At 44.5% G+C, this 26,401-nt stretch overlaps 1 protein-coding gene across 3 annotated transcripts in view; it reads left to right on the forward strand.

Annotated features, from left to right (window-relative positions):
* Nucleotides 1-5,965: 5,965 nt before the first annotated feature.
* The window catches only part of AFF4 (ALF transcription elongation factor 4), a 216,451-nt gene continuing 196,015 nt past the window's right edge, over nucleotides 5,966-26,401 (forward strand). For all 3 annotated transcript variants that reach the window (XM_082254480.1, XM_082254481.1, XM_082254482.1), the window contains exon 1: nucleotides 5,966-6,275. The gene's annotated coding sequence lies outside the window, so the exon portion shown is untranslated. The remainder of the gene's footprint in view (nucleotides 6,276-26,401) is intronic.

Here is a 26,401-nt window from a genome sequence, read left to right on the forward strand (position 1 = left end):
AGAATATAATTTACCAGAGTTATAATATGGTAAACACATCAGTTTAGAAGAGGTTGAGCGACCTGTCCTTATCGAGGAAGGCCAGCCATAGACGGTTTCAATCTTGGCTGGTTCAGCAGGAACCACCCGAGATTCGAACCATGTGTGGCCAGGCTCTATGTGCCAAGTTGATCGATCGATTAACTTGGGTACAACCAGCCTGCCGGATTTTGCATGTGATTATTGCTAGCAATATTCACTGTCTTCTCCTGGCAGGGATGACTTCTCCCAGCCCTCGCTGGGAAAATACAATGGCTCAGCAGTAGGGATTCCCCTGTCAACACTGTCTGTGCTTGCAGGAAAGAAATTTGCTCCATGTATGGGCTGCTTAAATCAAAGATACAGTAACAAACATAACCTTCAAGTCTCCCCGTGAGATTAACCGGAAGATCCAAAGAGCCTTTTGGAACCCGCCAGTTTTTTACTGTTATCTTCACCTCTGTAAGGCCCCATTCACACCTGAGCATTTTGTAGCTTGAGGCTCCAAAACCCTCAGGGAGAAAAAAAGTCAAAAGAATCTCGATGGTAATGGTTCACATCTTCAGACAAAAATGCCTTAAGGTGATTGTAAAGGCAGAAGGTTTTTTTTTTTATCTTAATACATTCTTTGCATTAAGATAAAAAAACTTTCTATGTGCAGCAACCCCCCTCAGCCCCCCTATTACTTACCTGAGCCCCCTCTTAAACCAACGCTGTGCATGAGTTTCCTGGCCCTCTGATTGGCTCCTTGGCTTGGCTCCCTCCTTCCTGATTGGCTGAGACACAGCAGTGGCACTATTGGCTCCTGCTGCTACCAATCAAAGTTAGCCAATCAGGAGAGAGAATGGGCAGGGCCGAACCGCAGCTTTGGGTCTGAATGAACACACAGCTGTGACTTGACTCGGGTGACCTCAAAGCAAGCTGCTTGCTGTGGGGGGCACTCGACAGGAGGGAGGGGCCAGGAGAGCCAGCGGGGGACCCGAGGAGAGGAGGATGCGGGCCACTCTATGCAAAACCAACTGCACAGAGCAGGTGAGTATAACATGTTTGTTATTTTTAAAGAAAAAACAACAAGACTTTACAATCACTTTAAGTTAGGTGGCTGAAGTGCAAGCTCAAAATTTTTTGGAGTTACTTTTGTAGTTTGATCCGGGTAGATTTCTGCATTTTTTTTAAAATGCCTTTTAAACACATAGAAACGCACTGAAACGTGCAAATCATGTGTTTATGAACTTTTGTGTGCATTTTTTTCTGCACATATACTGTATACAGTAACCTCCCCACCAGGAATGAACAAATATTGCCAGGAAATTAACAAAAATCAATTTTGGTCAGCAATACCAAACAAGCTGGAGGAGAATAGTGTCTCTTTTTGAACCCAAGACCTTTATCCGGATGGTGAGGGAGAACCTCGACTTTACGATCCTCAGGAGTCCCATTACAAGCCCCAAGTGAGCTAGTCAGTTTTTTTCCCAATTGGGAAGATTTTACTGGCATGGTGATGATAAAGGAAAGCTCAGTGTTTTGCATCTGTTTAGCTTTGACACTTTATGGTCTCCCTCATTGGTTGCAACCTAGATAGCTTAAATTGCAGGGCCGCAAACAGCTTACCCTGTGGTCCCTAATCCCCAAGAAAATATTAAAGCAATATACCTACAGATATGGGCAAATAACTTTTTATGTATTATTATTTATATTTTTTATTAATTTCTTTTTTTTTTTTTAAACAAAAAAATGACTCATTCACTGGCCCCACCATCCCTCTCCTGAACCAGATACTCCTGTGCCCTGCAGCAGCTGCATGTACATGACCCAAAACTGCCCCCCCCCCCCCCTGTTCGCTATCAGCAATGACAGGATGGACCCAGTGGTATCTTCATGTCTTCCTCCTCTTTCTGTCTTCTTCTTCCATTAGGAAATATGAAGTTACTGCGATTGCCGCCATGAAGCATGTCATTTCATCCGTCATTGTTTGGAGAGCAGAACGTTTCACAGAACACAGTGAAAACCAGGAAGTAGATGAAAATAATACAGGAAGCAGAAACAAACAGCAACAAATGATGTCATAGAGGATATTTTTATCTATTGGTTAATATAAAAACACCAGAGGTCCAAAATGCTTGAAAAATTGTAACAAAATGTGCAAAAATGCTCATACACATGACAAAACACACACAAAAACAATACTTAGGTGTGAATGCAGCCTTAGAGAGATTTACCCTCATTTCCTGTCCTGCTAACAACGTTTATATAGACAGGAAGTAAAGGGAACTCTCTAACAGCAGCACATGTCAAAATAAAATTGCTTGCCTTAGTAGCACAGAGGGAGGCTAGAACCTCTGTCATTTGATAGTGCTTTATCCCTGTTGCAGATTTTCTCTACCTTGCCGTTTAGTAAAGTGCTTTTAGGAGGACCTGAAGTGAGGTGAAATCTCTCCCAGGGAGCCCCACCCCCCACCTAAGCAGAAAAGCCTGACCAGACCATTGAAAACTGCCTAGACACTTTTTGTAGTCTGCCTATGTAAACAAGGCAGATTGCCGTTCTGTCAGTAGGGAAGGCATAGATCCTGTGTTCTTGCAAAGCACTGTACAAAAACACTGGCTAGGCACTCAGTTAGCCCTGTGATCACCCCTGATGTTAACCTCTTCCCAGCCAGTGTCATAAGTACAGTGACAGTGGATATTTTTAGCACTGATCTCTGTATTAGAGCCGGTTCACATTAGCGCGACTTGTCAGGCGACTTGTCAGCCTGACAAGTCGCGCTCCCTCTCGGTCCATTGACAGGACCCATTCTAATAGGAGCGACACAAGTCACTCCGACTTAGAAAAAGGGTCCTGTACTATTTCGGGGCAACCTCGGAGCGACTTGCATAGACTTCCATTATGTGAAGTCGTGGTGCATGGGAATGCACAAGTCGGTCCTGAAGTAGTAAGGAGTCGTGTCGCGCTAATGTGAACCGGCTCTTAATGTCACTGGTTACCAAAAAAGTGTCAGTTTGTGTACACAAACTGTTAACTGTGCAAGTAGAGCATGCTCACTTCTAAGACGGAGGGCTGTCTTCATGATGATTTCACGTGACAGCAGCCTCAGCTTGTAAGTGCATACTGTACATTAGTGGGTGCTACTAGCAAGCTTGGGTGCCCTGAGCCCCACCCACACGTGTCTCATGGATGCACAGTGGGAAACCACAGCTTCCCACACCCAAGATCGTGGCACTGGGGACCCAAAGACCGACAAAAAACTGGCCTGGGTGGGGGCAGCGCTGGCTCCCTGGACTGGTAAGTGCATGTTTATTAAAAGTCAGCTGATACAGTACTTTTAGTTGCTGACTTTTATTTTTTTCCATACTGAACATCCTCTTTATCTACTTCAAAACAGGGCACTTTCACCCCTACCCAGGCTAATTTTCAGCTGTCAGGGCTGTCGTACTTTGAATGACAACTGAGCAGTCATGCAACACTGCACCCATATTAAATTATTTCATTTTTTTGAGACGGATGGAGCTTTCTTTCGGTTTTATTTAATCACCACTGGGGTTTTAATTTTTGATAAACAAACGAAAAATTTTGAAAAAAAAAAAAGTTTTTCTTAGTTTCTGTTATAAAATTTCGCAAATAGGTAATTTTTCTTCTTGACTGATGAGCGCTGATCAAGCTACACTGATGTGAACTGATGAGGCTGCACTGATAAGGCTTTACTGATGAGGCTGTACAGATGAGGCGGCACTGATAGGCACTGATGGGACTACAGTAATCATCAGGACACTGTTGATCAGTGGCATGATTATCAGTGTAAGCAGTGTGCTGACAGCCTTGCTGGTTACTGGCACTCCTTTGCTCACACAGACACAGTGCGTGAGAAAAGGACTGCCGATAACCATCTAATCTATTTACATGTGAATAGCTGATTGGACACAGCTGATCACATGGTAAAGGGCCGCTGTGATTGCCCCTTTAACCCGTTCTGCGTTCGGTTGTGTCCTAAGGACACAGTGGTCACGGAGCGTGCCTAAGGGTGCCGGATTCTGGGAGGATATCTATGAATGCCCTCCCAGAACTATAGTACAGTGCTGTAGCCGTCTTTTGGCTATAGTGCGGTACTAAAGTGGATAAAGTGGTTGTAAATCCTCACACATACCCAGTGAAGTAACTGACATTAGGTGATACACCGAGATAAAACAAATCCTACATAAGTTGTACCTGTCTATCTGCGGCCCACTCTTTTCTAAATCTGAACCTCCAAAAAGGAATGAGTGTGGAGATGAAATTAAACTTTGCAGATTTCAGTGGGAAGAACTCTGAGAGCTGATTGGAGGGGAGGGAAGGCTGAGTTGAGGCTGTCAATCACAGGCTGTGTTCTGGAGAACCATAACATCAGCGTTTTTCTGTTGGTGTCAGGAAAACTTGTCAGAAGTGACTCATGCAGATAGCAGAGGAACAAAGCAACAGACAGAATTGAGACACATTGAATACACACTAGAGCAGTGGTTCTCAACCAAGGTTCCGTGGAACCCTAGGGTTCCCCCAGAGGTTGCTAGGGGTTCCTTGAGCAATGAGTAATTTCTGCCTCTCAGTTAAAGCGGAGTTCCACCCAAAAGTGGAACTTCCGCTTTAGGTAGTTCTAACCCCCTGACATGCCACATTTGGCATGTCATTTTTTTTGGGGGGGGAGCGGGTACCTAGTTTTGACATGTACCCGCTCCCACTTCCGCTCGGAGCACCGCAGCGCCCTGAGCGGAAGTTCTCCTCTCCCCCTCCCTCCCTGCAATCTTCTGGGACATGTCAGAGGTCCCAGAAGATTGCCGGCCAATCACGACGCGTAGCGCAACTCGCGCATGCGCAGTGCGTACCCGGCTGTGAATACGCAAACTGTCACAGCCGGGTGCCCACACCAGTGATGCCGGCGCCGCAGAGCAGAGAGGGAGAAGAGCGAGACTTCGGGCGGCCGCATCGCTGGACAGGTGAGTGTGTTTAGGCTGGAACTCCGCTTTACGTTCCCCTGACACCATTGATCTTTTTAGCTATTTGTAAGAAGGTAATTCTTCCCAGAGTCCACCAGTGTAAGGAGCATTCTTCCCACTGACCATCACACTAATGTATCATGAGTTGTAAATATAGTCATTTTTTAGCAAGGGTTCCCTGAGACCTGAAAATTATTTCAAGGGTTCCTCTGTTTTCAAATGGTTTAGAAAGCATGCACTAGAGCAGGCATGTCCAACCTGCGGCCCAGGGGCCGCATGTGGCCCAGAGCCGCAGGCAATGCGGCCCACTGCCCCATGACAATTTATTTATTTTTTTATGGGAAAGAAGGAAGTCGGGTCAGGGGCATGGCCACAGCGGCTTCCAACTAACTGTAAGCAGAGGCTGCCTCGGAAGGGATCATCCTCTAGTTGTGTTAAATTAGTGCTGGGGGGGAGGGGCGGCAGCGTGGTTTGGGCGCAGCTGCGTTTTATTACTTATATACTTTAACTATAGTATTTATTTTATATGCGGCCCGAGAAAATGTATCTACACTCAATGTGGCCCAGGGAAGCCAAAAGGTTGGACACCCATGCACTAGAGGGATATACTTTGTTCATATTTCTGGACTGATGTTTAAAACCACTTAGATGCAATGCTCACAGATTCCACTAGATGGCACCCCAGTCTATTTATGTTCATGTTATCAGACTAAAATCGAAACAAAAGTCTTCCTCGCGCACATTTTGCTTTACAATTACTTACCTGTAAGTTAATATTTGCAATTTCTAAAATTGCTGAAGCTCGCAAAGGGAGTTCAACCAACAATATGGCCACCAAACTCCTAGCAGGCGACACAACGTTCCAGTGACCTGCCCTTTGACCGGCTAGCTCCGTACGCATGCGCCCTCTAGCACTGACTACCCAGCTCGCGCCTAGGCCCAGAGAAGGCCTGGGTAAGCGCCGCCTTGTGGTACGTCACGTGACTGGAGTGGAGCCCCTCCCAACACTAGCTGAGAGACACCGAGACCGGGAGAGAGCAGAAACACCGGGAGAGCTACGGAGACACGGTCTGCTCTATCGCCGAGAGGGAAGAGACACACGGCGGGCGAATAATGAGGTGTCTGGCAGCGGAGAGGACATTGGAAGCGCGGCGGTGGTGCTGAGAGGAGACACACTGGGCTCTAACCCCCCGTACCGCCCGGTGGGGGAGGAGGCGGAGGAGGAAGAAGAAGGAGACGACTTGGCTGCTGTGGCAGCGCCCGGGCCGGAGGCCTCACAGGAGGTGGAGCTGAAGGTAAATAAATGGCCTGGACTGTGGACTGTGTCCGTGTGGCTGCGCCATCACAGAAGTGTACAGGGAGTGCTAGCTTCCAGGATCACCTGCCCCTCCTCCATGGCTGTTGCTGACCCGATCACCCCTCAGCAGGGGGTCCCTCTCCCCCATTAACACATGTGTTGTCACCAGGGAGGGGTGATGATGTGTGATCGGGGGGGTCCTGACAGACATCCCCGGATTACAGGCAGTTTTGTTTACACTCCTCAGTCAGCCAGGAGAATATACAAGGCCTCCAGCGTCTGCCATGGGTTACCCCACGTCAGCCAATCACATTCATACCTGCCCTGGGAAATGGGGAATCACACTGTGAATCACTGTGGGGCAATACAGACAGTTCAGACATCAGTTTAATTCCGTCTGAGCTTACACCCCAAGATAAGGATACTTAAAGCGGGATTAAACCAAAAATGCCATCTCCTTAGATGTGATGGCTGTATTTGTTTACTTTTTTTTAGGCCTTCAATTTCACCTGGTGATCCAGCCAGTAAGTCTGTTGTTTTTCAACAGACAAATCTGTCCAGCGGATGTAGTAGTAGTTAGTGTTGCAACAAACACTTACGATGATCAGCTTTTAGTCATTAATGTAAAACAGGGATCCTCAAACTACGGCCCTCCGGCTGTTGCGGAACTACACATCCTATAAGGCAGTGGTCCTCAACTCCGGTCCTCAGGGCCCACTAACAGGCCAGATTTTAAGTATTACCTTGGGGAGATGCAGACAAGAGTACTGCAATCACTGAGCAGCAAATGATATCACCTGGGATGTATTTCAGTTATCTTGCAAATCTGGCCTGTTAGGGCTCTTTCACACGGGCTTTCTGTATGTCCGCAAATCATCCTATTTTTTTGCGGATGATTTACAGACATAATGTAAGTGAATGGCATTGCGGATGTCAGCGGAATACCATCCGCTGACATCCGATTTCCTTCCTTTCAGTTCTGTTCTGTTTTTTCGAATGGAACAGAACCCTATTTTTCCTCCGTTCAAAAAACGGAAAGGAAGGAAAATCGAATGTCAGCGGTGTCATCCGCAGTGCCATATACTTACATTATGTCCGCATATCATCCGCAAATGGATGGGATGATATGCGGGCATACAGAGCGGGTGACAGAAATGTCATCCGCTCCGTGGAAAAAAAAAAAAAAGGACCGCAGCGGAGCTCTCACACGGAAAGCCCGTGTGAAAGAGCCCTTAGTGGGCCCTGTAGGCCAGGGTTGAGGGCCACTGCTATAAGGCATTGTAAAACTCTGACATTCACAGACATGACTAGGCATGATGGGAATTGTAGTTACTGAACAACTGGAGGGACATAGTTTGAAGACCTCTCATGTAAAATCTTAAGGCCCCTTTCACACTTGCCGCTCCGTCGGCGGACTCAGTTTTTCTCAGCGGGGGATCGATCCGCCGATCCCCCGCTGAGCAGTGGGATGGCAGCTGTGTGCGGAGACAGAGCTGTCAGATCCCCGCTCTCCTCTATAGGGGAATCGGATGAGAACGGACCCCTGTCCATTCTCATCCAATCCGCCAGATGGATGGAAATTAGGGTTTCCATCCGTCCGGATTTGATGGATCGGATGTCAGCGGACATGTCTCCGCTGACATCCGATGCCCCATAGAGATATATGGGGCATCCGTTCACGGGCGGATCTGAACGGTCCGCAAGTGTGAAAGGGGCCTTAAGGAGAAGTACAGCCAATGCTCGTTTGGCTGTACTACTCCTATGACTCACAGGAGTGCAGTTCGTTCTGCACTCCTGTGACCTGTTTTCAGCACACAGTGGGCTGAAGCCTGCTGAAGTCATAGACCTGGTCCAGGCTTGGGCAAGATCCCAACAATAAAGTGTCTGGACCGGCACCTGGCTCTTAGCAAGCTGCTGAGAGCCTGACCCAACCGCTCCTGCCCTCTCCACAGACCAGCTCTCCAGTGAGTGAGGGGGGGGGGGAAGCAGAGAAATCGGCAACTCGCAGTTAGCAGCTTTCTGCTCAGGGAGCTGTGAGAACTGAGCGATCATCGGCGTTTAATCGCTCAGTTCTCAGTGTTAGAGGCGGCGGTGGACATCCGATCGATGCTGCATCCACCTAGCTAAGTATGAATGGGGGAGAAAAAAAATCCAATACTTCTGTAAGTGCCCGTTCACACCAGAACACAGTGCAGGAAACCTGTCTTCCGTGTACATTTCCCACAATGCATTTGGAATCCCCAGCAAGTGTCAGTGTTAATGATGCCCCAAACTACACTTGCCTGCCCCGGATTGCATGGTACAGAAGTACCATGTGATCGGGTTAAAGTGTGTCTTATAGAGTAGTGCATGCACTACTTTTGGCGTGGTCCAGTGTGATTAAACCCATTCATAATGAAAGGGCTCAGATCGCACTGCGCATTAAAGTGTGATTCTTGATGTAAAATGTTCCTATCTGTTTATAAAGTGTAAAGGGCCATACACACTATAAGATTTTCTGAAGACTTTTCCTTCAGATTTACCTTTTCTATGTAGTACAAGGGCCTGGCAGATTGCATACAAATTGAAAGTGTTTAGGTTTGACCTCATATTATATGGTTTTGGTAAGTCTAAAGGAAAAAGTCTTCAGAAAATCTTATAGTGTGTATGGCCCATTAGGCCCCTTTGGGTCCGTCTGTCAGTTTTTCAGGCAGACCTAATTGGACCACCCATTGCTCTCTGTGGAGTGGCGGATGTCAACAGACATGTCTTCTGACACCCGCCAACATCTGATCCGATCCTATGCGCTAAAATCAGACGGATGGGGATCGTACCCCCCCTCCCCCCTGTCTGGCGGATCGGTTGGCAGTCTGGTGTAAACAGACAGGCGGTCCGTTTCCATCCAACAGCCCATAGAGGACAGCGGGCTGTGTCCATGTTTGCTGTGCATCAGTGGAGTGGACACTGATCTGTCACCTGCCTGCTCAGCTGGGATCAGTGGAGAGATCCAATGGCAGACTCCACCAGTGTGAAAGGGGCCTTAGCTGGAGTTTGGCTGCAATTTGTTAGCGTATCTAAAACTGCTAGTGCATCCAACACTACCCCCCCCCTCCCCCTAGACTGACATGGCTGCTGTCTGCTGTGCCTCCAGTTTTCATTCCTCCAGAGTTGTATCACAAATACAGAAGGTGTTACTGGCCTGATCACCAGGGGTAAACAAAGAAGAAGCCTAAAAAAAAGCAAACTAATGCAGCCACCACATCTAATGATTAGTAAGCTGCAATATATTACATTTTTGGTTTTAGGTTTAATATGGCTTTAACATAAATGACAGCTATGTTTAGATGAGGCCAGTAAGGTTTAAAGATTCCTATATAGCTTTGTGAATTTTGTGATTTATTATTGATAAATCGGTGGGATAAGTTGTACGTCTACTCTTTACGGCAGCTGTCAGTTCCTCCAGACTCATGCTTTCATCTGATCGTTTTCTTCCTTTGTCATTGGGATTCAGTTTTTTTCAATCATTTTCCTGCAGATGAATCTCACGGGGAGTTATCATTTCCAGCCAGAGCTGTTTGATTTGTTGTCATTCCCCGATGGCAATGAATCCATCTGTTTGGGTAGTTAAAGCATTAATTGAATAGTAGGGGGAATACGCATGGCGATGCCTACTTTCCAAACCTGCTAATGTGTAGTTGATGGGATTTCCAGTGCCTGGATAGCCCCATCAGGATATGTATTGTGTGTCCCTCCCCCAGCCCCTATTTATAACGGTCTCAGTGCTGACATGAAATGTGTGTCAAGCTGGAGGGGGGAGGTTAGACAGACACTTTGCTTTTGACCGTGGCCCGGGCAGTCCCTTTGTGGTTATTGGTTATGAATTCATCGTTTAAACATGGTTTCCTGATTCCAGTAACATGGTGTGAGAGGGGAAAGCCTGTGTGGAGACATTTTTAGGTGTGACATCCTCTCTGTTTGAAATGCTCTTTTTTTTTTTTTTTATTTTTGTAGGAACCCTACTGTTGGTGTTGATCCTTTCACAGATTTGTACTGAGCGGGCCTGCAGACCTCTCATCTGTTAATGCAGCCTGTCTGCTTCAAACGATTCCTTTGTGATGACAAGTTGTAGTAATATAGGAAATACACATCTTCCTCATATCAGTCTATTCTCCTTTCCGTCTCTTTTTTTGAGCTCTGTTTATTTAGCCTTGTCTGCTGCTTTATGTTTTTGTTCAGTCTTGGAAGAAAATAGCGTCTTTTTCAGGGCTCAGCGTGTGCTGTGATGGGCTGAATCTCCAGTAATTGACGTCATGGCTTTGTTCCTAAACTTCAGGCCAGCGAGCATGTCTGTAGCATCACTGATGGGGGATGCTAGAATAGAGACATAGGAGTGCAAAGAGATGATGCTATTGCCATTATACCTGCTTATTATAGATTTGTGGATAACAGTCTTGTCTTGTAGGTGGAATCAAAAAGTGTCTGTTGGCAATACACCGTTTCCATCAACAGACACATTTATTTCTGTTTATTTTCTAAACTAGGAAATTGATTTCTTTTTTGGAACACATTGTTTGTAGATCACTGGATTGTTTGCTTCACACATATTCATAAGAAGCTGTTTGGGTTTGATTTTTAAGTACTGCAGAAATGTTTACATAGTTTATTTTTCCTGCTCTTCTCATAAGAGTGGGAACGTTTCACATAAGTAGCTTTTAAAGTGCTACTGTTTCTCGGCAACTGTAAGCAAGTCTCAGTGATGCCTAAACAAAAATGCGTGATTTTAGCATTAACTGGTTGATGCTTATGATTGGCTACTGAAAAGCGGCTTCTTGTAGTTGCTGGGGAGCCCTCTGTCTGAACATTTCATTTTACTTCAGAGGTGCTTGTAGGTGGTATTTGTAGGTAGACTTTCACCTTCTGTTGTCCAAACTGGACTTTTATAGCTTTCTCCCCCAGTGCATGGAATCACACATCTTGGTGCCGCAGGGAAAATGGTTTAATTCTCTGTCACATAAGGAATAAAACAAGAAGACAGAAATCTCTTGTAATGACTGCACAAATGCACACTTCTTAACCACTTAAGCCCCGGAAGATTTTACCCCCTTCCTGACCAGGGTTTTTTTTGCGATTCGGCAATAACGGGCAATTGCGCGGTCGTGCGACGCTGTACCCAAATGAAATTGACGTTCTTTTTTTTCCCCACAAACAGAGCTTTCTTTTGGTGGTATTTGATCACTTGTGCGATTTTTTTTTTTTTTTTTTTTTTTTTTTTTTTTTTTTTTTTTTTTTTTTTTTTTTTTTTTTTGGATCATGCGCTATAAACAAAAAAATAGCATCAAATGTAAAAATCAAAATTATTTAACATTTTCGGCCAATTTGTTTTATGCTACATATGTTTGGTAAAAAAAAATCGCAAAAAGCGTATTTTGATTGGTTTGCGCAAAAGTTATCGTGTTTACTAACAAAGGGAAAGATTTGTCTTTTTTTTTTTTTAACGCGTAATGGCGGCAATCTGCAATTTTATTTATTTATTTTTTGCGGGACTGCGACATTGGGGCGGACAGACCTGACCCTTGACTGACATTTTTGACACTTTTGGGGTTACCAGTGACATTACTACAGTAATCAGTGCTATACATATGCACTGTTACTGTAAAATGACACTGGTAGTTAAGGGGTTAACTTTTTTTTTTTTTGAGAGGGAGGGGTGGTGTGTGTCCCTAGGGGCGTGATTCTAAATGTGATTGGCTGTGGCTTGAGCTGTAGGAACAGTGATCAACAGTCCTACATAGTAGAACCGTATGATCACTGTTCTTACACAGGGGAGAATGACAGGTGGCTTGTTTACATCGGCCGCCTGCCTTTCTCCCGCTGTCACGGACAATCGTGAGTGTCCGGCGGACATCGGGTAAGCCTGTGAGGGGCTGACCACCACAGTATATGTACTTGCGGCGGTCGGCAAGTGGTTAAAATGTTACTACAGTCGTCAAGGATCAAGAAATTTTGAGGATTATTTAATATTTCATTATCTTCCTAGCTGCTATCACCTATATATTTTTGAACTGTCCGAATTAATCCTTTTAACTCGTTTGCTTCCAGAGCCATTTTTTTCACACATTTAAAAAAATAATTTAAGGCCTGAAGAATGCATAAAACCCCCAAACATTATATATGTTTCTAAAATCAGACACCCTAGAGAATAAATGAGTGGTACACTAGCGTTAGATTTTTAAGGTACAGTGCAATAAATTACCCTGTTTTATGCTAAAATATAAAAGATGAGGTTACCCCGAGTAAATAGATACCCAACATGTCAAACCTTAAATTTGTGTGCACCCTGTGAAATGGCACCAAACTTCAGTACCCTATATTTTCTATAGGCGACACTTTAAAAGCCCGCTATAGCTTATCAGTTTAGCGCTATGGAGGAGGTGTAGTGCTGTGTGTGTGTGTGTTGATATGTAAAGTGTATCACAATCGCATGTTTTTATGCATAGGTACTCCTGATACATGCGTTTTCAACTTCTTTGAGGGGGATTTTATGTGCTTGGCTTTAACTTTAATCGTGATAATTTTTTGGGTTATAAGTTCTCTTTATCAAGACATCCAGGGTCTAAAAAGATCCTGGATGTCTCCCCTGTGCTCCACTGAATGCAGTGCAGGTCACACTGCATTACATTTTTTTCCCAGGTATGCTGGCTGGGGAGACTGACAGGGAGACCCGGAAGTGACGTCAAACGCGTTGCTTCCGGGTCACCAACAAGAAGAGGAGACCTAAGGTGCGTCTGCTAACCCCCCTACCCTATGGTACCTGCTATGTGGGTCTCAAGTCTGTAGATAGACAAGAGTAGCCCTGGATACAAGGCAGGGGAGTGCACGGAGTAGGAGGTGGAGTCACTTCTCTCCACAGTAGGGCTCATTTTAATGGGAATTTATCACCCATAGCAGCCTACTTTTGTGCCAGGTATTGCCAGGTGTTTACGTACAGCTACGGCCACTCAGACCATATAAATTAGTGCATCATGGGGATTTTAGTGGTTATACCAGGATGATGTCTGCAGCTACAGGTGTCATTCCAGTATCTTTGTTTTCAGCCAGCAGTGGATTTTTTATTTTTTATTTTTTTGTAAAAAAAGGTGTGGTAAGTATTTGTGGTTTTAATAAGAGTTTAAAAGGTTTTACACTATATCGATTCCCTTGCTTTTCTATGCAACATTGGAATTTCCCATGGAAAAGGGATCTAAATTAACAATTAACAACACTTAACGGAGGAGAACTCCCTGATGGAAAAACAGTTGGGATTCCTCAAGGTTTTTTACCTTTATGCATTAAAGTGGAGTTCCGGCCTATTTTGCAACTTCAGTGATTCCTGGAGTGCTCGCTATGCTGATCAACAATTGGGCATTTTTCAATTTTTTTTCGGGGGTCCCTTACCTTATTTTCAGGGCATTTTTGATTGTACTTCCTCCTTCTCCCCTCTCTGTGGCCGCGGCCACCGACATCACTTTTGCATTGCATCCTGGGAGCTGTTTGTCACCAGGAGGCTGGAATCAGGAAGAACTCCCAGAACACTCCCTGGAATCAGGAAGAACTCCCAGAACACTCCCTGGAATCAGGAAGGAGGACACAGCAGATTACACTGCTGTGCCCACATCCAAGATGGCTGTGCACAGACAGCATTTTTAAAAGTAAGATTTTGACTAAAATCCAATACTGTACAACTGTAATACTGTAAAGGGCGATGGATTAGTATTATAGGGGTATTTTTAGTTAAAGGTATTTGAGGCCGGAACTCCGCTTTAAGGTGTAAAACCTTCTCTGTGCAGCAGCTTTCCTAGCCCCTCTAACTCTCTCTCCTTTTGGCTGAGACAGCAGCAGAAGCCATCGACTCCCGCTCCTGTCAATCACAGCCAGTAAACCAATGAGAAGAGAGGGTGCAGGGGCGAGCTGCGTTTCTGTTATGTAAATGGATACGCAGTGCAGCAGCTTGGGAGTGAGCCTGCCTGGCAGCCCCCATTACAAGCCACTTGGCAGAAAGGAAGGCCCAAGAGCACCGGCAAGGAACCCAAGAAGAGGAGGATCGGGGCTGCTCTGTGCAAAACCACTGCACAGAGCAGGTAAGTATAACATATTTGTTATTTTAAACCAATAAAAATAATTTCCTTTAATATCACTTTAAAGGAGATGTACAGCCAAAGCTCGTTTGGCTGTACATATCCTATGGATATGAGGAGTGCTGTTTTTTTTGTTCTGCACTCCTGTGACCCATTTTCAGCAAAGAGTGGGCTGAAATCCACACTGCCAATGTCACAGAAGTTGGTCCAGGCACCGTGTCATCAGGACACTGGAAATCAGGATCCGCCAGGTGCCGGCTGCTCCCCACCCCTCCAAAGCCCAACGCTCCAATGAATGAGGATGGGGCAGAGCAGAGAGCTGCTGATTGACAGTCAGGAGCTCCCTGCTTGGGGAGCTGTCAGAACTGAGCCATTGGCGGGGTTCGATTGCTCGGTCCTCAGTGCAGAGGTGCCGGGGGGCTGCATTCACCTAGGTAAATATAAATAAAAACCTATTTCTCTTGTAATGAAATACAGGGGTGGTTACTGCTGACCTTCTTAAAATGCTTCCTGGCTTTTATCGCTGTCTGTGTCCTTGTTAGGAAGATCCTATCTGTGAAATTAAGAGAAAATCCCAAACTTTGAGTTGTCCCCAGAAAAGTAATAGAATGGAAATGCTACTCGTTCTTTAAACCCTAGGGGTCTCCAAGGAATTCTCTTAATTTGCAGAGATTTCCTCTCGCTTCTTGTTTGGCTATGGGACAGGAAGTAAAGGTAAACCTCCCCAATGGGACATAGATGATGAAAATAAATCTGACAGGGGTTGACTCTATCCAAAATAAAAATAATTTTGCCTACAGTTCTGTTTTAATTCTGAGCTTGTTTGGTTTTAGTATGAGTGTTTTCAGGTAAGCTGTGGCAGCTTCAATGTTTAGCTTTTTGTTTTTGTTTTTTTTTTGGTTTGTTTTTTTAGATGGGAAAGTCACTCACTAAACTTGTGAAATATACATTGCTCAAAAAAATTAAAGGAACACTTTTTAATCTGAGTGTAACATCAAGTCAATTACAGTTGGGATATTGATCTGGTCAGTTAAGTAGCAGAGGGGGTTGTTAATCAGTTTCAGCTGCTTTGGTGTTAATTAAATTAACAACAGGTGCACTGGATGGGCAACAATGAGATGATTCCCAAAGCAGGAATGGTTTTATAGGTGGAGGCCACTGAAAGTTTTTTCCCTACTCATCTTTTCTGACTGTTTTTCACTAGTTTTGCATTTGGCTGGGGTTAGTGTCACTACTGGTAGCATGAGGCGATACCGGGATCCTATAGAAGTTGCACAGGCTTTCCAACTCTTCCTCCTCGTACATCAATACGTGCCATTGCCAGAAGGTTTGCTGTATCTCCCACCACAGTCTCGAGCATGGAGGAGATTCCAGGAGACAGGCAGTTATATTCTAGGAGAGCTGGACAGGGCCATAGAAGGTCCTTACCCACCAGCAGGACTGGTATCTGCTTCTTTGTGCAAGGAAGAACAGGATGAGCACTGCCAGAGCCCTACAAATGACCTCCAGCAGGCAACTGGGGTGAATGTCCCTGACCAAACAATTTAGAAACTGACTTCATAAGGGTGGCCTGAGGGCCCTACCTCCTCTAGTTGGCTCTGTGCTCACTGCCCGGCACCCTGGAGATTGATTGGCATTTGCCATTGAACACCAGAATTGGCAGGTCCGCCACTGGCGCCCTGTGCTTTTACAGATGAAAGCAGGTTCACCTTGAGCACATGTGACAGACGTGAAAGGGTCTGGAGAATCCGTGGAGAATGTTATGCTGCCTGTATGACTGGTTTAGTGGTGGGTCAGTGATGGTCTTAGTGATGGTATTAGGATGAAATCTTGGGACCCATTGTTCTACCCCACGCTGGTGCAGTGGGTCCAGGATTCCTCCTGGTGCATGACAATGCTCGGCCTCATGTGGCGAGAGTATGTAGCCAGTTCCTAGAAGATGAAGGAATTGATACCATTGAATGGCCCCCACGTTTGCTTGACCTAAATCCAATAGAATACCTCTGGGACATTATGTTTTAGCCCATCTGATGCCACCAGGTTGCACCTCAGTCTGTTCAGGAGCTCAGTGATGCCCTGGTCCAGATCTGGGAGGAAATACCCTGGGACACCACCCGTCGTCTCAAAAGGAGCATGCCCCGACGTCAGGCATGCATACAAGCACATGGGGGCCATACAAAACTACCGAGTACCATTTTGAGTTGCTATAATGAAATTTCAGCAAAATGGACTAGCCTACTGCATCATTTTTTCACTTTAAATTCAGCCCTCTGTAGGTTGGTAAATTGAATTTCCTTCAAATGATGTGGCATCCTTCGTTCCTAACACATTACCCAGTCCATATTGGTATAGATATCCAGCATGATATTTTTCCCCATTGAGATCTGATGTGTTTTCAAAGTGTTCCTTTAAATTTTTTTTGAGCAGTCTACTTTTTCCATGGAAGATCTCATCTACTAATTATCCTTTCATAGATAGCAGCAAGCTTATAGACTGAAAAGGCTGTTAACCTGTAGCTACATATGTAGCACTGCCAGATAATATGGAAAGAATGTTAATGGATACAAGAAATGTGCATGATTATTGTGTATAATTGTACTGGTATCTTAAAGGGAAGCTTTATTGCTTTTAGGTCACGTTTTATTTTTGAACTGTGTATGTGTAGGGGTAGGTAGGTATATATTAGTGATCGACCGATATCCGTTTTTCGTTGCCGATTACTGATATTTTGGTCAATGCATATCGGTGTATGGGCTGATATTTTCGTACATTTTAAAAATATTTTTTTTTAAATTTTTTTTTGTTTGACAGGTACTCTTGTGGAGGGATCTGGGGGTCTAAAAGACCCCAAACCCCTCCTCTGCACTTAAAAGCATTCAAAACGCCAAGTTTGGCTGTTTTGAATGCTGTGATTTTTTTTTTTTTTTTTTTTTTTTTTTAATCTGGCGCCAGTACCCGGAAGTGATGTCATGACATCACTTCTGGTTTTTAGCATGGAGAACCGGATCAGAGCCGAATGCAGCTTTGATTGGGTCTTCACGGCCGTGCAGGCTGGTTGCCTGGGGTCTCCCGGTGGGTCGGGAGACCGGGGCGAGCCGTGGAAGGCAGCGGGAAGGGGGGAACGTCCCCTCCCGCTCCTTGTAATGACAGCCGAGCAGCTTCTCAGCTGCATCGGTTGTCATTACAAGACAGCTGACCGCCGGCTATGGACACCGGTACCGGGGTGATGCCTCTAGCTGCAGGCATCACTCTGGTACAAGCACTTTCCCGAAATATTGGCAATATCGGTCACCTTGGTGGGCGATTCCAATATATCGGGAAAAGTGCAGCTCGGCCCTCGATATATCGGCTTTGCCGATAATTGGTCGATCCCTAGTATATCTGTATGTATCTTAGTCTTTGATCCCACCTCTTCCTCTCTCCCCCTGGCCAATCGCTGGGAGGAGAATCGGCTCTCATTCAACCCCTGCTGCCGGCAGCGCCCAACTCCCTCCTCCGATGCTGCTCCACTACAATCGCCTTCAGCTAATTTAGACTCGCCAAATACGAGGCACAGACCTGCTGATCGACTTTTGCTGTACCAAATCACCGCACGGACGCTACCTGCAGGATCATGTACATCTATGTGTATGTGCCATCTCTATGACCCTCTGACGCTGCCAGCGAGGTCATGAAATCCCTTCCGGCATCAGTAGATGTTAAAGGTATTTTAATTACTGTGATTCACAATTCCAGTGAATTAGTGCGCTGGAGGAAGTGTCAATAGACTACAAGTCCATGGTCCGCTGATCACTGACCGCACTCGATGGAGCGGAGGAGATGTAGACTACCAACTGCTGTATCATTAGGCTTAACGCCTACCGCTTGTAGGACTCTTTGCTATTGGCAGTAGAGTCCATGATTTCTTGTAAGCGCTCCTGAGTCTTCTTTATGGTGACGGATGCACTTTGTGGTGTTCTCTTTTTGTTTCGGAACAAGAAGCATCTTTATCTTCTGGATATTGACTTCACTTCTGATTGGAACACCATTCATTCACGCTATATGGACTTTGCACTTTTTTTATATACCCAGTTTCAATTTGATGTTGTATTGAAATACTGTATATAAGAATATTATCATATATTTTATTTGCACTATGCACTTTTGATTGATTTTGCACTAATACATTTTAAAGGAAATGTTCACATGTAGCACTTTTATGTTAGACTAATTTGACCTCTCTCCATGTATCAGCACAGAACTGTTGTGTTTTCTAGTTGTTTAACAATATTGTTGTATTGTAACGCCAGCAGCTGTCCTTTGTAAACAGTAAGTCCCGGTGTAACGTTAAAAACCCTACCCCGTGAAAATTCCCTACTCTCGTCACTTCCTGTGCATGTACGTCATTGAACAGCTGAGCCGCTTCCCACTGCGCATGCTCACAGCTGTAGAGGGTAGGGAATTTTCATGGGGTAGTATTTTTTAACGTTAAACCGCGTCATATATCAGCTGTTGCCGCGCGTCCGACTGCGCATGGGCAGCCACTAGATTAAATCAACTCCGCTCCAACCCTGAAATTTCCCTGTGGGCGCCCGTCATTCATCAGCAGGTGCGGCGTCCCACATGATCTTGGCTCCGTGATTTATATTTTCATAGACCCACCGCTGCTTTTACATTTTGGAGCTGAGATCAGGGAAGTCTGATGGGTTGGAGCGGAGATGATTTAATGTACGTGCGGCAACCGCTGATGCGGTGTAATGTTAAAAAACACTACCCCGTGAAAATTCCCTACCCTCCGCAGCTGTGAGCATGTGCAGTGGGAAGCAGCTCAGCTGTTGAATGACGTACGTGCACAGGAAGTGACGAGGGTAGGGTTTTTTCACGGCACACCGGTTCACACATGTGCAATAACAGACATCGCATGTGATTCGGAGTGCACTGCTCTGCAAATCACATGCGATGTCTGTGTGATGCAAATTCAGCTATACAGATTGTATGGCTGAATTTGCATCGCATTCGGACACAACTCGCACAGGACCCTTTTTTGGGTCTGGACCAGAATCGGATTGCATGGGTGTTCATACCTATGCGATCCAATTCTTGTCCGAACTGACAGTTCACACTGCGATATGCGAACTGATCTCGGGGTGTCGTTAACTTTGTATTGACACCCCTGAAGATTTGCATATGGCAGTGTAAACTGTGCTTGGGAGTGGAATGCGATGCGGGAACACATAGTGGATTCGCAGGGTTCCTGCATCGCATATATGTGAACCGACACTAAACGCAGTCATTTTTCACATGTTTAAAGGCAGAAGGTTTTTCTATCTTAATGCATTCTGTGCATTAAGATTAAAAAAAAAACCTTCTGTTAACAGCAGCCCCCTTCAGCCACCCTAATACTTACTTGAGTCTTTATCCAGCGATGTTGCAGGACTTTGAATTCTGCCGGGGAGGTCCCCTCCTCATTGGCTGAGACAGAAGTGTGGCGTGATTGGCTCCCACTGCTGTCAATCAAAATCATTCAGGCAATCAGGAGAGAGAGGGAGGAGGTGGGTCACGGTTCCGTGTCTGAATAGTCACAGGGAGCTATGACTCGGCTTGAGTACCCCCATAGCAAGCTGCTTGCTGTGGGGGCACTCAACAGGAAGGAGGGGCCAGGAGAGCCGAAGAGGGACCGGAGAAGAAGAGGATCCAGGCTGCTCTGTGTGTGAGCACCAACTGCACAGAGAAGGTAAGTACTATATAACAAGTTTTTTTTTTTTTTTTAAAGTAACTTTACAATCACTTTAACACTGCTGCTGGAAAGCCTGAGATCAGGGTTTTTTTTTTTTATTTTTTATTTTTTTTTTATAAATATCAGGCTTTCCAGCGTAGAGGAGAGATGTGGGGACCCCACATCTCTTCATAAAGAGGACTTGTCAGTTGTCATGCCCCATTCCTTTTACTAGAGATGTTTACATTCCTTGTAATAAGAAAAAAGTGATAAAAAAAATGTAAAGGGAAAATGTAAAAATTAAAATAAACAATTACCAAAGCGAACACATACGAAGGTTGCGTCCAAATATGTAAACTGTGTTCAAATCATATGTGAGGTATCACCGTAAATGTTCGAGCGAGGACAATAATTCTAGCACAAGAACTTCTTTGTAATTCTAAGCTGGTAACCTGTAAATTTTTAAAGCATAGCCTATGGATATTATTAAGTACCGAAGTTTGGGGCCATTCCACGAGTATGCGCAATTTTAAAGCGTTATATGTTGGGTATCTATTTACTCAGTGTAACATCATCTTTCACAATTATACAAAGAACTTGGACTAACTTTAGGCCCCTTTCACACACGGAGTCCGTTCAGATCCACCTGTCATTTTTTTTTTGGGCAGAGCTGAACGGACACCCCATGCATTTCTATGGGGCATCGGATGTCAGTGGAGACATGTCTGCTGACATTCGATCTTTCAAAACCAGACGGATGGAAACCCTATTTTCCTGGAAGTGGTTAATTGCGTTGCCCCTGGATACCCCCGCAGCTGTTACCTTCCTATGCTGTGGGGGTTATTAATGAGCAGCAAGTTCCTACTATGGCCAACCCTTCAGTCTCCTTGCTCCATTCATAGAAGTTATAGTACCCGTTCCCACAATGAAATGAACTTTATGAATGGAGGGCAGGCAGATGAATGAAAAATCCCCTCCTCATGGAACACTTTTCATTGTGGGAAATTTATAGTACAGGTTGTATGAAGGAAGCACAGGGTGGAAGGGGCAGACATAGTAGGCCTCACGCTGAGTGAAAGGAACTAAACTTTGTATGGCTAGCATTAGTTGTTTGTTATATTAGGTAACCCTATACGTTTACTATGTGTATTATAGAATAGGCACAGCCACCGTTTGACTAACATTTCAGGGGGTTAGGGAGATTGTAATTGATTGACCACCTTAGGGTGCCTGTAATTATTTACAATCCAGTCACTGGATCATGCACGATTTTCTGGCCCGCCCATTAAACAGAACTTTATCATTTTTGGGCCTCCTTGTTGCTCTTCTTATAATGTGCCTCTAAGTGAGCCTTCTCTAACATTGCAGTGTCTGTGCTCCCCCTCGTCACTCTGCTACTGCCATTTCTTTTGGTCTATTCTCCAGTCTAGAGTAGTCTTTTTTTTCAGCAATGCCATGGATGAGGTTATTCCTGTGCATGCATATAGGGGTTATTTCTTCCCAGCATTTACTCCTGGCAAATGCCATGTTTGTACATGGAGCTGCACGTTTGGTTCTCGGTACAGTTTAAGAAGCAGGCAAGAAAAAGCTTTTGGTAGAAAAGACCTATAGAGTCAATTCTGCCATAAAATCTACCTGCTACCAATTTATGAAGCCCTACCTAAAGTTTCATTTTAAGAGAGCATATACATGGGCGTACAATACACTGCATTTAGATCGATGATGCATACAGATCTGAATGCAACAGTATTGTGTATTATGGGCCCATTCACACAGGTCTAATTATTATTATTATTATTATTATTATAATTCAGATTCAGGATTTCTATAGCGCCAACAGTTTATGTAGTGCTTTACAACAGGAGGGCAGATGGTACAGTTACAATTCAATTCAGGAGAAATCAGAGGGCCCTGTTAGAGGGAGGGTCAAGTGAAATAAAAGGCGATAACTGTGGGCAATGAGCTGATGGAGAAAGAGAAAATTTAGCTGCGTAAACCAAAACCAGGCAAGTTTGTGTCCACAGGTCGATTTTTGATGATCCATCCTGTATGTAAGTAAAAGTTTGTGCAAACATTTAAATGCGTATATGGTGAATGGACATGCCCACTGCTGCCTAGTAAATTCAGTACCAGGGACAGCTGTAAACTTCAATAATTCTATGAGGTGGCTCAGGTGCACAATATTCTTGGCCTACAGTCATTCTGAGTGGCTTAAAGAGGTTGTAAACCGATAATTTTTTTTTTTTTCTTTTCTTTACATCCTGAAAGATAGACATAATGAGCTAGTATGCATCGCATACTAGCTCATTATCAAATACTTTCCTTAGAACGAGCCCTCGCCGCGCCGCTCTCTTACCTCTATGACGGGCGACATGTACAGTCGCCCGTCTTCCGGGATCACGGCATCCGGCCATCTGATTGGCCGGAGCCGCGGTGACGTCACTCACGCGCGCGGGAGCCGACGGTCACGGCACAGGGCTCTGAAGGAACGGCACGATCTGCCGTTCCTTCAGAGCGCATGCGCCAGTGACGTCACTGGCTGCATCAAATGTAAATATCTCCTAAACGGTACATGTTTAGGAGATATTTACAGTACCTATAGGTAAGCCTTAACATAGGCTTACCTATAGGTACAACTTCCTGAGGAGAGCTTACATCCTCTTTAAGATCAAGGTCATTGTATACCTGCATGGCAGACTACAGATTGTTGATGTACAGTGCTTCCGGAAAGAATTCACAGCACTTCACTTTTTCCACAACAGCCTTATTCCAAAATGGATTAATTCTTTTCCTCAAAATTCTTCAAACAATACCCCATAATGACAACGTGAAAAAAGTTTGTTGAAATCTTTGCAAATTTTTATTAAAAATAAAAAACGAAAAGAAAATCACATGTACATAAATATTTACACCCCCTTTTTTCACTGATCATCCTTGAGATGTTTCTACAACTTGATTGGAGTCCACCTGTGGTAAATTCAGTTGATTGGACATGATTTTGAAAGGCACACTCCTGTCTATATAGGGTCCCACAGTTAACAGTGAATGTCAGAGCACAAACCAAGCCATAAAGTCCAAGGAATTGTCTGTAGACCTCCAAGACAGGATTGTATCGAGACATAGATCTGGGGAAGAGTACAGAAACATTTCTGCAGTGTTGAAGGTCCCAATGAGCAAGGTGACCACCATCATCGGTAAATGGAAGAAGTTAGGAAGCACCAGGGCTCTTCGAAACTGAGGGATCGGGGGAGAAGTAACCAAGAACCCAATGGTCACTCTGACAGAGGTCCAGCATTTCTCTGTAGAGAGAGGAGAACCTTCCAGAAGAACAACCATCTCTGCAGCACTCCACCAGTTAGGCCTGTATGGTAGAGTGGCCAGACAGAAGCCACTCCTTAGTAAAAGGCACATGACCACCTGCCTGGAATTTCCCAAAAGGCCCCTGAAGGACTCTGACCATGAGAAACAAAATTCTCTGGTCTGATGAAAAAAAAGATTGAATTCTTTGGCCTGAATGGCAAGCATCATGTCTGGAGGAAATCAAGCACTGCTCTTCTACTGGCCAATACCATCCCTACAGGGAAGCATTGTGGTGGTGGCAGCATCCTGCTGTGGGGATGTTTTTCAGTGGTAGGAACTAGGAGACTAGTCAGGATCAAGGGAAATATAAATGTAGCAATCTACAGAGACATCCTTGATGAAAACATGCTTCAGAGCGCTCTGGATCTCAGACTGGGGCAAAGGTTCATCTTCCAACAGGACAACGACCCTAAGCACACAGCCAAATTAACAAAGGAGTGATAACTGTGAATGTCCTTGAGTGACTCAGCCAGAGCCCAGGCTTGAACCCGACTGAACATCTCTGGAGAGATCTGAAAATGGCTGTGCACTGATGCTCTCCATTCAACCTGTTCGCTTAAGAGGTCCGGCAAAGAATGGGAGAAACTGCCCAAAAATAGGTGTGTAAAGCTTGCAGCATCATACTCAAGAGTAGAGGCTGTAATTGCTGCCAATGGTGCTTCAACAAAGTATAGAGCAAAGGCTGTAAATACTTATTACGTGATATTATTATTATTTTTTTTAACTTTTAATTTCCAAAGATTTAGTTTCAATTTTTTTATGCATTTCACAAGAACAATGAAAATACAATGAAATAACAACAAATAGCATGACTTCCCCAATTGTCTAACGAAGAAAAGAAAAAGAAAAAAAAATATTTTTTCTTATTTTCAAACAAACTTATTTTCATGTTGTCATTATGGGGTATTTTGTGTAGAATTTTGAGGAAAATAATGAATTTAATCAATTTTGGAATAAGGCTGTAACATAAAAAAGTGAAGCGCTGGGAATACTTCACGGATGCACTGGTATACATCTCCCCCAAGATGAATCCTTCACATGATAGCACAGGCGCAGAATGACCTCAGTCTTCAGTCATTCTGTGCCTGCCCCACCTCTGCCTAGTGAATGACTCATTCAGGGAAAATGTAAACATTAAGACTGTGTAGGCAGCAACGGCAAGGATGACACATGATGACTACATAGTACACATTTCAGCTCATTCGGACATGTGTGTGTATGTCTGTATCAATGAAGATGCAGGATGGACTGCGGTTTACACAACATTTTGCTATCCGCACGATCATGCGCAAATTGTTTACAGCTGTATGCATGAGGCCTCACCCTCAGCTTTACTGAAACGTGCAATTTCTTGTTGGATGAACATGGGTACTTGTCCTATGAAGAAGGCAGGAGAAGTGCTTTTATCTCACCCATCTATCCTTGTGGTTGTAAAGCCCATTCATGAAATTTGACCTAAACGCATATATCTGTAGTGTTTACTTATGTCTTTCCAAAGCTCTAAGTGCTGTGTCTTTCTGCTGCTCCGTTCCTCTATTATCAGCAGAGTTACTTCTTACCAGCTCTCCGATTCATGAGATAACAGCCGTTGAAACTTTGTGTCGGTGAGGGTGCTTAGATAGGTTAGCCAAGAGCTGGTCGCTGGTCTGTTCATAATACAGCTCTACATGTTCCCTCATTCCTCTTTGCAAAGAGTGTAGAAAGGGTAACACAGCAGATATACAAGTAAAACTTATGTAGGGGGATTTGTTTAATCTCTGTGTATCATCTGAGGCTGTCCACTTCACTTGGTATAGGAGAGGGTTTACAATGACATTAAAGTAGAACTACAGACAATTTTTCAAATTCATTTTGCTTATCGAGAGTTATAACCCTTATCTGTTTATTTTTTGCAGTTTGTGTCCCATTGGAAATATTTACCTTCACTTCCTGTTCCATAGCCAGACAGGTAGTGAAAGGAAATCCCAAGGAGACTCCAAGGTCACCAAAACTGTCTCCATTGGAAGATGTCACCTCTATTACTTTTCTGGAGACCACCAATATTTGGGGTTTCTTTTACTTTCACTGTCAATGATAATGGTGAACAGGGCACAAACAGCAAAAACAACCTGATTCTAATCCCCCTCCGCTCCATCCAAAACTAAAAAATAAATGTTTTGTCCTAAGTTATACTTTAACCACTTAAAGTATTTTATTACACATATTTTTATATATTTGCGCAGCGGTCTTTCAAATGCATTTTTTTGGGGGGGAAATACATTTCGCTGCATTTTTAAAAAACGAAAGTTAGGCCACTTTTTTGTATATTGTGAAAGATGTCACACAAAGTAAATGGATGCCTAACATTTTACGGTTTAAAATTTGCGCACACTTGTGGAATAGCGACAAGCTACAGTACCTCAAAATATCATATGTGTGATTTGAGCATAGTTTTCCTTTGCGGGCGCGACTTGCGTATGCATTTTCTTTCGTGCGCAAGCTCATGGGCACGGGGGCGCTTTTAAAAAAGGGTTTTTGCAGTGTAAACATCCCTTGTGACAATAATAGGCAGTGACATGTACTCTTTATGGAGGGATCGGGGGTCCAAAAGACCCCAGACCCCGTCACTGCACTTCAAAGTATTCAAAATGCCAAAATTGGCATTTTTGAATTCTGACATTTTTTTTAAGATCGGCGCCATTGGCAGCCAAGTAAACCGTAAGTGACGACATGACGTTCCAGTGTGGTTGCTCGGGTCTCCCAGTGGGATGGGAGACCCGGGCAGAGCTGCGGAAGGGAGTAGACTTCCCCTGACGCTTGCTGGGATAATGGCTGAGCAGCTGTTGAGCCGCATCGGCTGTTCTCTCCTGAAGGCTGAACCCCAGCTCTAAAAAATGGTACTAGGTTGATGCCTGCAGCTGCATATCATCCCGATGCAACCACTTCTGCAAGCCGATGTACAGGTACGTTGGTTTGCGGGAAGTGGGTTAGGTATGT

This window comes from Pelophylax lessonae (genome assembly GCF_965119305.1).
Source record: "Pelophylax lessonae genome assembly, chromosome: 4".
Taxonomy (NCBI): Eukaryota; Metazoa; Chordata; class Amphibia; order Anura; family Ranidae; genus Pelophylax; species Pelophylax lessonae.